The sequence below is a fragment of the Bison bison genome, unplaced genomic scaffold (assembly GCF_000754665.1).
Source record: "Bison bison bison isolate TAMUID 2011002044 unplaced genomic scaffold, Bison_UMD1.0 scf7180017864289, whole genome shotgun sequence".
NCBI lineage: Eukaryota > Metazoa > Chordata > Mammalia > Artiodactyla > Bovidae > Bison > Bison bison.
The window spans coordinates 5,267,851-5,276,290 of NW_011494861.1; the positions used below are offsets into that span (position 1 = coordinate 5,267,851).

The 8,440-nt window shown below is 44.5% G+C and overlaps 1 pseudogene across 1 annotated transcript; it reads left to right on the forward strand.

Annotated features, from left to right (window-relative positions):
• Window positions 1-6,639: 6,639 nt before the first annotated feature.
• On the forward strand, window positions 6,640-7,344 carry LOC104995877 (annotated as a pseudogene). Its single transcript, XR_826111.1, has one exon. The product of XR_826111.1 is annotated as a protein FAM209A pseudogene (transcript).
• The last annotated feature ends 1,096 nt before the right edge of the window (window positions 7,345-8,440 follow it).

Sequence of the window (8,440 nt, forward strand, 5' to 3'; positions counted from 1 at the left end):
CAGAGATTGCCCTGGCTGGAGGGTAGAGAATATAGATAACTGGGTTTTACCAGTGCCTCAGGGATAAAGAATCTGCCTACAATGCAAGAGCTGCAGGAGACTTAGGTTCAGTCCCTTGGTTGGGAAGATCCCCTAGAGGAAGAAACAGCAACCCACTCCAGTATTCTTGCCGTGAGAATCCCATGGACAGAAGAGGCTGACAGGCCATAGTCCATAGGGTTGCAAAGAATCGGACGTGACTGAGAACCTACTGTATAGCTCAGTGCTCTGTGGTAACCTGAATGAGAAGGAAATCCAAAAAAGAGCTGATATACATATAGCTGATTCACTTTGCTCTACAGTAGAAACTAACACAATACTGTAAAGCAATTATATTCCAATAAAAATTTATTAAAAAAATGAGTTGCAGGCTAGAGAAAGTAGCAGTGGCCTGAAGATTGGAGAACATATCATCACAAGACTGTAACTTACATCCAGCTCACGCTTCATCATTTTGTCTTTGAAGCCTTTATCTCACATCATCTGCCAACAACTCAGCACAATAAGCCAAGCAAGTCCATATATCTCCCCATTTTATATAGAAGTCAAGCTCATAACAAAAGGAGATCCTGTTGCTGAGACAGGACCACAGATTTGTCGAGCTGAAAGGAATCTCATAAGATGGGTCTGATCTCCTTGTTTTACACAGGAGAAAACAGGAGCTTGAGAACTGAAGCCATTCACTTATAATCTTATCTGCTTGCTAGTAGAGCTGTAATTAGATTCTTTCCATTTCTTTTTTTTGGGGCTGTGCTGCTTGGCATTCGGGATCTTAGTTGTCCAACCAGGAATGGAACCCACGCCCCCTGCCCTGGAAGTGCAGAGTCTTAACCACTGGACCACCAGGGAAGTCCCCCTGAGCACTTCAACTTCTCATCAGATTCCAAGAGAGTAATTCCAAACATGTTTGGGGAATGGCAGACCCATCCCAGTAAATGTGTATCCTCCCCAAATGATGACGTGGTTGGATGACACTTTTGGAATACATGAAGCCAGACTGCCTGGGTGGGAAGCTCGACTCCACCCCTTCCGGGCTTGGTGAACTTGAGGGACCTCATAAATCAATTCACACCAAGACATCTGTGATTCATGTGATATCTACCCAGGTTGAACCTACTTTTGAAAAGAAATCATTAGCTCCAGGCAAAAATCTCTGCTGCTGGTGCCTCATGTAATATCTGACAGAGTCAGTGCCCAATAAACAGGGAATGGACGAACAGGGCTGGAACTCAGGCGCAATTGAACTTGGATGTAGGGGAGGTTCTGGAGCAAGAGGGAGCCACCCAGAATTCCTCAGTTCACTCACAGTTGTGATGCATCACCTGTGCCACACGTGCGTAGGATTGTGTCTCCTGAAAACTCATTTCAGGAAGGACAAGCACAAGCCAATGAATCAGTGAAACTTGGCATCATAACACAAGTGATAATTACAGGATAACAAGCTCCATTATATCAGTTTTCAGGGAGTTACAATGGACTATTCCATTGAACACATTGGCTAATAGATCCCTGTGGCCAAAAACTCATAAAACACATCAGGCAGGATTTTATGAAAATATGTCCATATTTTTTTGTACAACCTGGGACACCATATACACTTTTAACTATTTTTGTAAAAAGTTTTATTTGACTGTGCCAGGTCTTAGTTGCAGCACACAAGAATTTTTCTTTTTTTTAGTTGTGGCATGTTAATTCTTAGTGTTGGCATATGGGATCTAGTTCCCCAACCAAGGATAGAACCCAGGCCCCCTGCATGGGAGCATGGAGTCTTAGCCACTGGACCACCAGGGAAGTCCACATTTATTATTATTGTGTGTCAAGAAAATAGCTTGAAAAGAACCATTGAAATAATCACAAGGAGGGGAGATTGTTGTTGGGGTTAGAATAAAAAAGTTAGCTGTTTTTTTTTTTTTTTCACCTATTAAGAGGATGGATCAAGGCAAACTAGAAAATAATTTCTGTCCATGAGACAAATATTTATCAAATGCCTACTTGGTCTGGGCACATCTAGGATTCAAAATGCACAAGATAGACCAAGCCCTGTCCTCAGGCAGTCACTAAATAATAACATGAGCTTGTTTACCAAATTTGGGGAAATTTGTTGGAAGGATTATCTCATGAAGCTTGGCAGGGGACATTTAGAACAAACAGAAGAATCTGCCCACAATGCCCAAGACCAGAGAGACGCCCAAAGGATAGTTGGTAATTAACAAAGAAATGTTGCCATGCTTGATACCCTTTGCATTCTGCTGTTGTTCAGTCTCTAAGCCATATCTGACTCCTTGCAACCCCGTGGACCACAGCATGCCAGGCTTCCCTGTCCTTCATTATTTCCCAGAGTTTGCTTAAATTCATGTCCATCCATTGTGTTGGCGATGTCATCTAACTATCTGATTCTCTGTCACCCGCTTCTCCTCCTGCCCTCAATCTTTCCCAGCACCAGGGTTTTTTCCAATAAGATGGCTCTTTGCATCAGGTGCTCAAAGCATTGGAGCTTTAGCTTCAGCATCAGTCCTTCCAGTGAGTATTCAGGGTTGATTTCCTTAAGGATTGATTGATTTGATCTCCTTTCTGTCCAAGGGACTCTAAAGAGTCTTGAAAGCATCAATTCTTCTGCCCTCAAGCTTCTTTATGGTCCAACTCTCACATCCGTACATGACTACTAGAAAAACCATCTCTCTGATTACATGGATCTTTGCCAGCTAAGTGATATCTCTGCTTTTTATTATGTTTTCTAGGTTTGTTATAGCTTTTCTTCCAAAATATCCTTTATAGGTGTGTGTTAGTTGCTCAGCCATGTCTGACTCTTTGCACCTCATGGACTGTAGCCTGCCAGGCTTCTCTGTCCATGGAATTCTCTAGTTGAGAATACTGGCATGGGTAGCCATTCCGTTCTCCAGGGGATCTTCCTGGCCCAGGGCTCCTGCATTGCAGGCAGATTCTCCACAGTCTGAGATACCAGGGAAGCCCTATCCTTTACATAAGTAATATCAAAACTCCACAGGCAATTCAGAAAGAGATATAAATGGCCTGTTGAATTTAGTGCAAATTAAAATATGTGCAAAATTAAATGCAAATTAAAATATAACAATCTGGAGTTGCTAGTAAACCTTCAGAGTTAGTAGGTCAGCGGGTGGAAGAGACTAATAGACTTGAAATTGACTCTGATAAATCTGCACCGGGTATCTACTGATCCATTAGTGAGAACCAGGATCTTGGAGGCTCTGGAAACTAACACTTGAAAAATAACTTGTCAGAGTTTCCCTGCATATGAGTTTACTTAGTCTAAGCTGGAAGATTCACGAAGCCATTCCTTGAGACCACCGTGGGGAGACAGAGAAAGCTGAGCTGACTTGGTACGGTCCAGCTGAACTTTCTTATGTAACAATGGCCTCGGCTGGTTCGTATGAGAACTTGTGAAATGAAAGCTCAGAGTGGCCAAAACAAATATGTAGCCAGATTCAAGCTGACTTGGCCAATGTTTCTTTAACATTCTCATTTTATGAACATAGAAAACTAAAAAAATACAAGGCTGTGCATTTACCATAAATCATGATCGGGAACTGTTGTTTGCCGGTATCTCTGTTATATCATCTTCACTATCAAAAGCTTGAACATTCCATAAAGTTCATGGAAAGCATTCAAAACTGTAATGAAAACAAGCAAGTCAGGAATGGGGAAATGCATGCTTTCTGTTCTCTGCTGGGTGTAGCCAACAGTTTTCTCTTTCATAATTGTTGTTGGATCTTTCTAGCAAACATCTAGAACCCTCTCCTCTCCAGAAATCAGGTATTAGTAGACCAGGAGGTGTGTTTGTTTGGCACTCTGTGCCTTTATTCCCAGAAGAAGGGAAACGGGACAGAACACTCTGTCCAATAAACAATTGCCCAAGGTCTTGGGCAAAAGAAATTGGGACAGGAAGCAGACAGACTTACTCGTTGCCCCAGGTAACTGCCTGATAAGGCAAACACACGTGTACAGTGAGTTCCTGTCCTCCTGTGATAAATATTTATGTGCTCAGCCCTGTGTTTGAAAGCACTAAACCATTTCTCAGTCTGAACATTGACCTTTGGATGCAAAACAGGACTAATTTTGCAGGTGATGTAATTAATTTTTGTGGCTTCAAGCTGCACTGGGAACAAGAGAAACTGTTGTTTTCGTGAGAGTTTAGAAAGCGGCTCAGCAGGTGTGAGCAGCCTTCAGGTTCCATTGTCAGTTTATAAACTGAGACTTTTCCTTTTTTTAAGGTCAGGGATGCATTTTTTAAATTGAAGTATAGTTGATTTACAAGTTTGTGTTAATTTCTGCTGTACGGCAAAGTGATTTAGTTATATATACAAATACATTCTTTTATATTCTTTTCCATTATGGTTTATCACAGATATTGGATCCAGTTCCCTGAGTTTTACTGTAGGACCTTATTGTTTATCAATTTTATATATAATAGTTTGCACCTGCTAATCCCAAGCTCCCAATACATCCCTCCCCCACAATCTGGGATTTTTTTTAATCGCTACTGGAATTCAACGACTTTTGAGAGACAATGGTCTGGGAGTATTATAAGCAAACTCACATTACTCTTGATAAAAGAAGAACTGATGAATGAATAATCAGTTCTTCTGATTATTCTGGGTTAACGCACAAAATTTGTATTGGGTTGGTCAGGAAGCTCATTTGGGTTTTTCCATAAGATCTTGCCAAAAAAGATCTAAATGAAATTTCTGGCCAACTCAATATTTTTTCTTGGAGATGAGGGTTTTATTTTTTAGGATATTGGTTTAGCATGGCCCCAAATGTCTGTGACCAACATATATTTCACTTTAACATTCTTAAAATGTACAGGCAAACTATTCTCCTATGGTCAGCTAAATTAATCCCACCCCAAACAAAAGTAAAAGGCAAACAAGTAAAAATATTTGTCACAAACACCACCACCATCTTTCCAGGTGATACAAGCTGGAGACTCGGGCTCCTCCTCATCACTTCTGCCTCTCTGATTCCCAGTGTTCAATGGATCAAAAGATCTTACTGTTTTCCCCCTGGAAATACATCACATCCACAAACTCCCCTTTCTCTGCCTCTTCCAACTTGCTATTTGCACAAGCGCCTCCAAGCACTAACTCACCAAAACCAAACTCAAGGTCCTCCCTGCCAGTGGGACCCTTGTAGAGTTCCATTTCTCACTAAAAGGCATCCTCTCTGGATCTACCCTCCAGGACCTGGGTCTACATCCTGGGCTTCCCCCCACCCTCCTCACTGACTCGCCCTTCGCCGGGTCTTGTGAATTGACCTTCTTGAACACCTTGGAGTCTTCCATTCATGAACATGCCATTCATGTTCACTGCTTTTTTTCTTAGTATGAAAGTTGCTCAGTCGTGTCCGACTCTTTGTGACCCTATGGACTGTACAGTCCATGAAATTCTCCAAGCCAGAGTACTGAGTAGGTAGCCTTTCCCTTCTCCAGGGGATCTTCCCAACCCAGGGATCGAACCCAGGTCTCCTGCACTGCAGGTGGATTCTTCACCAGCTCAGCCATAAGGGAAGCCCATTTTTCTTAGGACACACTCATCTCCCCCCTGGACCACTGAATAGCCCCCCAAACCTCTGGGATTGCTGCCCTGGCTTCCATTATCCCCAACCTAGCCAGATACCTTTCCCAAACATAAACCTGATGGAACCACTTCCTGACTGAAAATCATCTGTGACTTCCCTTTGTCCTGAACATGAAGAGGATCCCATCTCCACCCTGGCAGGAGGAGGAGCTTGCACCACCATCCCTCCTTCTGCCCCATGGTGTCCACCCAGAGCTCTAGCTACACTGGCTCTACAACAATGGCCGCCCAGTTGACTCTCCACTTTTTCCCCTCTTCATCCACCTCTAAGAACTTATCAGTATCTGAGATTGGCTTATTAATTAGCCAGCACATCAAAGGTGCTCAGTGAATATTTGTGGAATAAATGAATGGCTGAATGGATGAACCTATTAAGGAAAGCACCAGGGTGATATAAAGTGAATTCATCCAAGAAAATGGCAGAGCGGAGAGGGGAGAAGAAAACCACAAGATGTGGAGAAGGAAATGGCAACCCACTCCCGTAATCTTGCCTGGGAAATCCCATGGACAGGGGAGCCTGGTGGGCTACAGTCTACGGGATCTCAAAGGTTCAGATGTGACTGAACACAATCATCTTTACGAACAGTGTAGGCCACACAAAACACATCAGTGGCTCCTAGTTTGTGGCCTCTGGTTTAACATCTTTCTTTCCCTTTTGGCTCTCTACTCCACAGGGGCGCGAGCCTGTGGGTCTGCTCTGCTCACCACAGAGTTTGGATTCAACAAAGGGAAAACTAAAAATAGAAGGTGGATCCACCCTCCCAGTAGAGCATCAGGTTCAGAAAGAATACACTGGCAAGGAGGTGGCATTCTGTCACTCCCCGCCTCTCTTTGGATTGCCGGCTGGAAATGTCACCATTTCCCTTTAAGCCCTACTCCCAGTTGACCCCCGCAAGCCTCCCTGATCTCTGCCCTGAAGTCATCACAATGGCCAGATGGGTTCTGGCCAGGGCGGGGCCCTCTGTGACATCACCAAGGGCCCAGCCCTGCCTGGTCCTCAGTCTCCAGATGCCAGGGCAGACAAGCACACCAGAGCCAGTTCCTCTCTGCTCACCATGCAGTCTGTAATGGGGTTCTTTTTCTGGTCTATGTGTGTCTCCTCTTTCTGTGCTTTTGTGTTTTACTGTCTGAGAGATGACACCATAGAACTCCCCGGGAAGGTGCCCTGCAGAAGGCACTTTCAAATTCAGCAGAATCTACCAGAGCATGACCGAGGCTGGCTTGGGAGCAAGTTGCATTGGCTTTTTCTCCTTGCTGTGCTGTTTATGATACAGAAGTTTCCAGGAGACAGTGACGAGACTACTGTGCAGACTCTTCCTGCCCTCCGGGGCAGTTCACTTGGCTCTTCGGGAAAGAAAAATAAAAAGGCTTCCCCCAACAAAGACTATACGGTCGATACCTTAGACCAGCTTGAGATGGACCTTGGGAAATTGGTGTCCAGGGCGCGGAATTTGAAACTCACCATGGCAACTGGCAGTAACTTCAGTCTTCCCAGTTTCGAGGTACCTGCTGACACAAATAACATTACAATATATGAGCTATGGGGCAACGAAGACGTCGATGAAGACTCTGAGTAAATACGTGTATCAAAGTAGAAGAGGAAAAGTTGAGTGTGGATAAAGTGTATCCAAACTAATAAAACTATTCTGAAGCAAAAGCAAAAAAAAAAAAAAAATAAAACCACAAGATGGAAGCCTAAGCCTCAGGTGGTTGTTGCTGTATCTATATTCTTGGGCTTCCCTAGTGGCTCAGCTGGTAAGGAATCTGCCTGCAATGCAGGAGACCTGGGTTCGATCCTTGGGTTGGGAAGATCCACTGGAGAAGGGAACAGCTACCTACTCCAGTGTCTGGCCTGGGGAATTAGTCCATGGTGCTGCAAAGAGTTGGACACGACTAAGCGACTTTCACTTTATTTCACTTAAGAAAGGAGAAATCACTTCTGACCAATGGTCAGATGCCTTAACCTGGATCTCTAGTCTCCAAGCCTGATTACCACTTCCCTTCACATTTCAGCTTAAACCACCTTCTTTCATGTCCTTGTACATAACCAGCTCCTTTGGCCTCGGGGCCTTTGCACCTGCTAATATCTTTGCCAGGAACGCTCTCTAACTTCACACACCACCTTTAGTTCCTTTTTAAAAAAATATTTAATTTTTGGCTGTGCTGGATCTTCATTGCTGTGCAAGGACTTTCTTTATTTGCAGTGAGCAAGGTTCTCTAGTTCCTGGCAGTGCTCGGGCTTCTCACTGCAGTGGCTTCTCTTGTGGACCACAGGCTCTAGGCGTTTGGGCTTCAGTAGTTCCTGCAAGTGGGCTCAGTAGTTGCTGCCTGCAGGCTCTAGAGCACTGGCTCAGTAGTTGTGGCACACAGGCCTAGCTGCTCCAACAGCATGTGGGATCTTCCTGGACCAGGGATCAAACCCCTGTCTCCTGCACTGGGGGGAGGATTCTTAACCACCAGACCACCAGGAAAGCCCTGCTACTGCTAAGTCACTTCAGTCGTGTCCGACTCTGTGCGACCCCATAGACAGTAGCCCACTAGGCTCCTCTGTCCCTGGGATTCTCCAGGCAAGAATACTGGAATGGCTTGCCATTTCCTTCTCCAATGCATGAAAGTGAAAAGTGAAAGTGAAGTTGCTCAGTCGTGCCTGACTCTTAGCAACCCCATGGGCTGGAGCCTACCAGGCTCTTCCATCCACGGGATTTTCCAGGCAAGAGTACTGGAGTGGGGTGCCATTGCCTTCTCTGAGGAAAGCCCTAGTTATTTCCTATTCATCTTTTAAATCATAG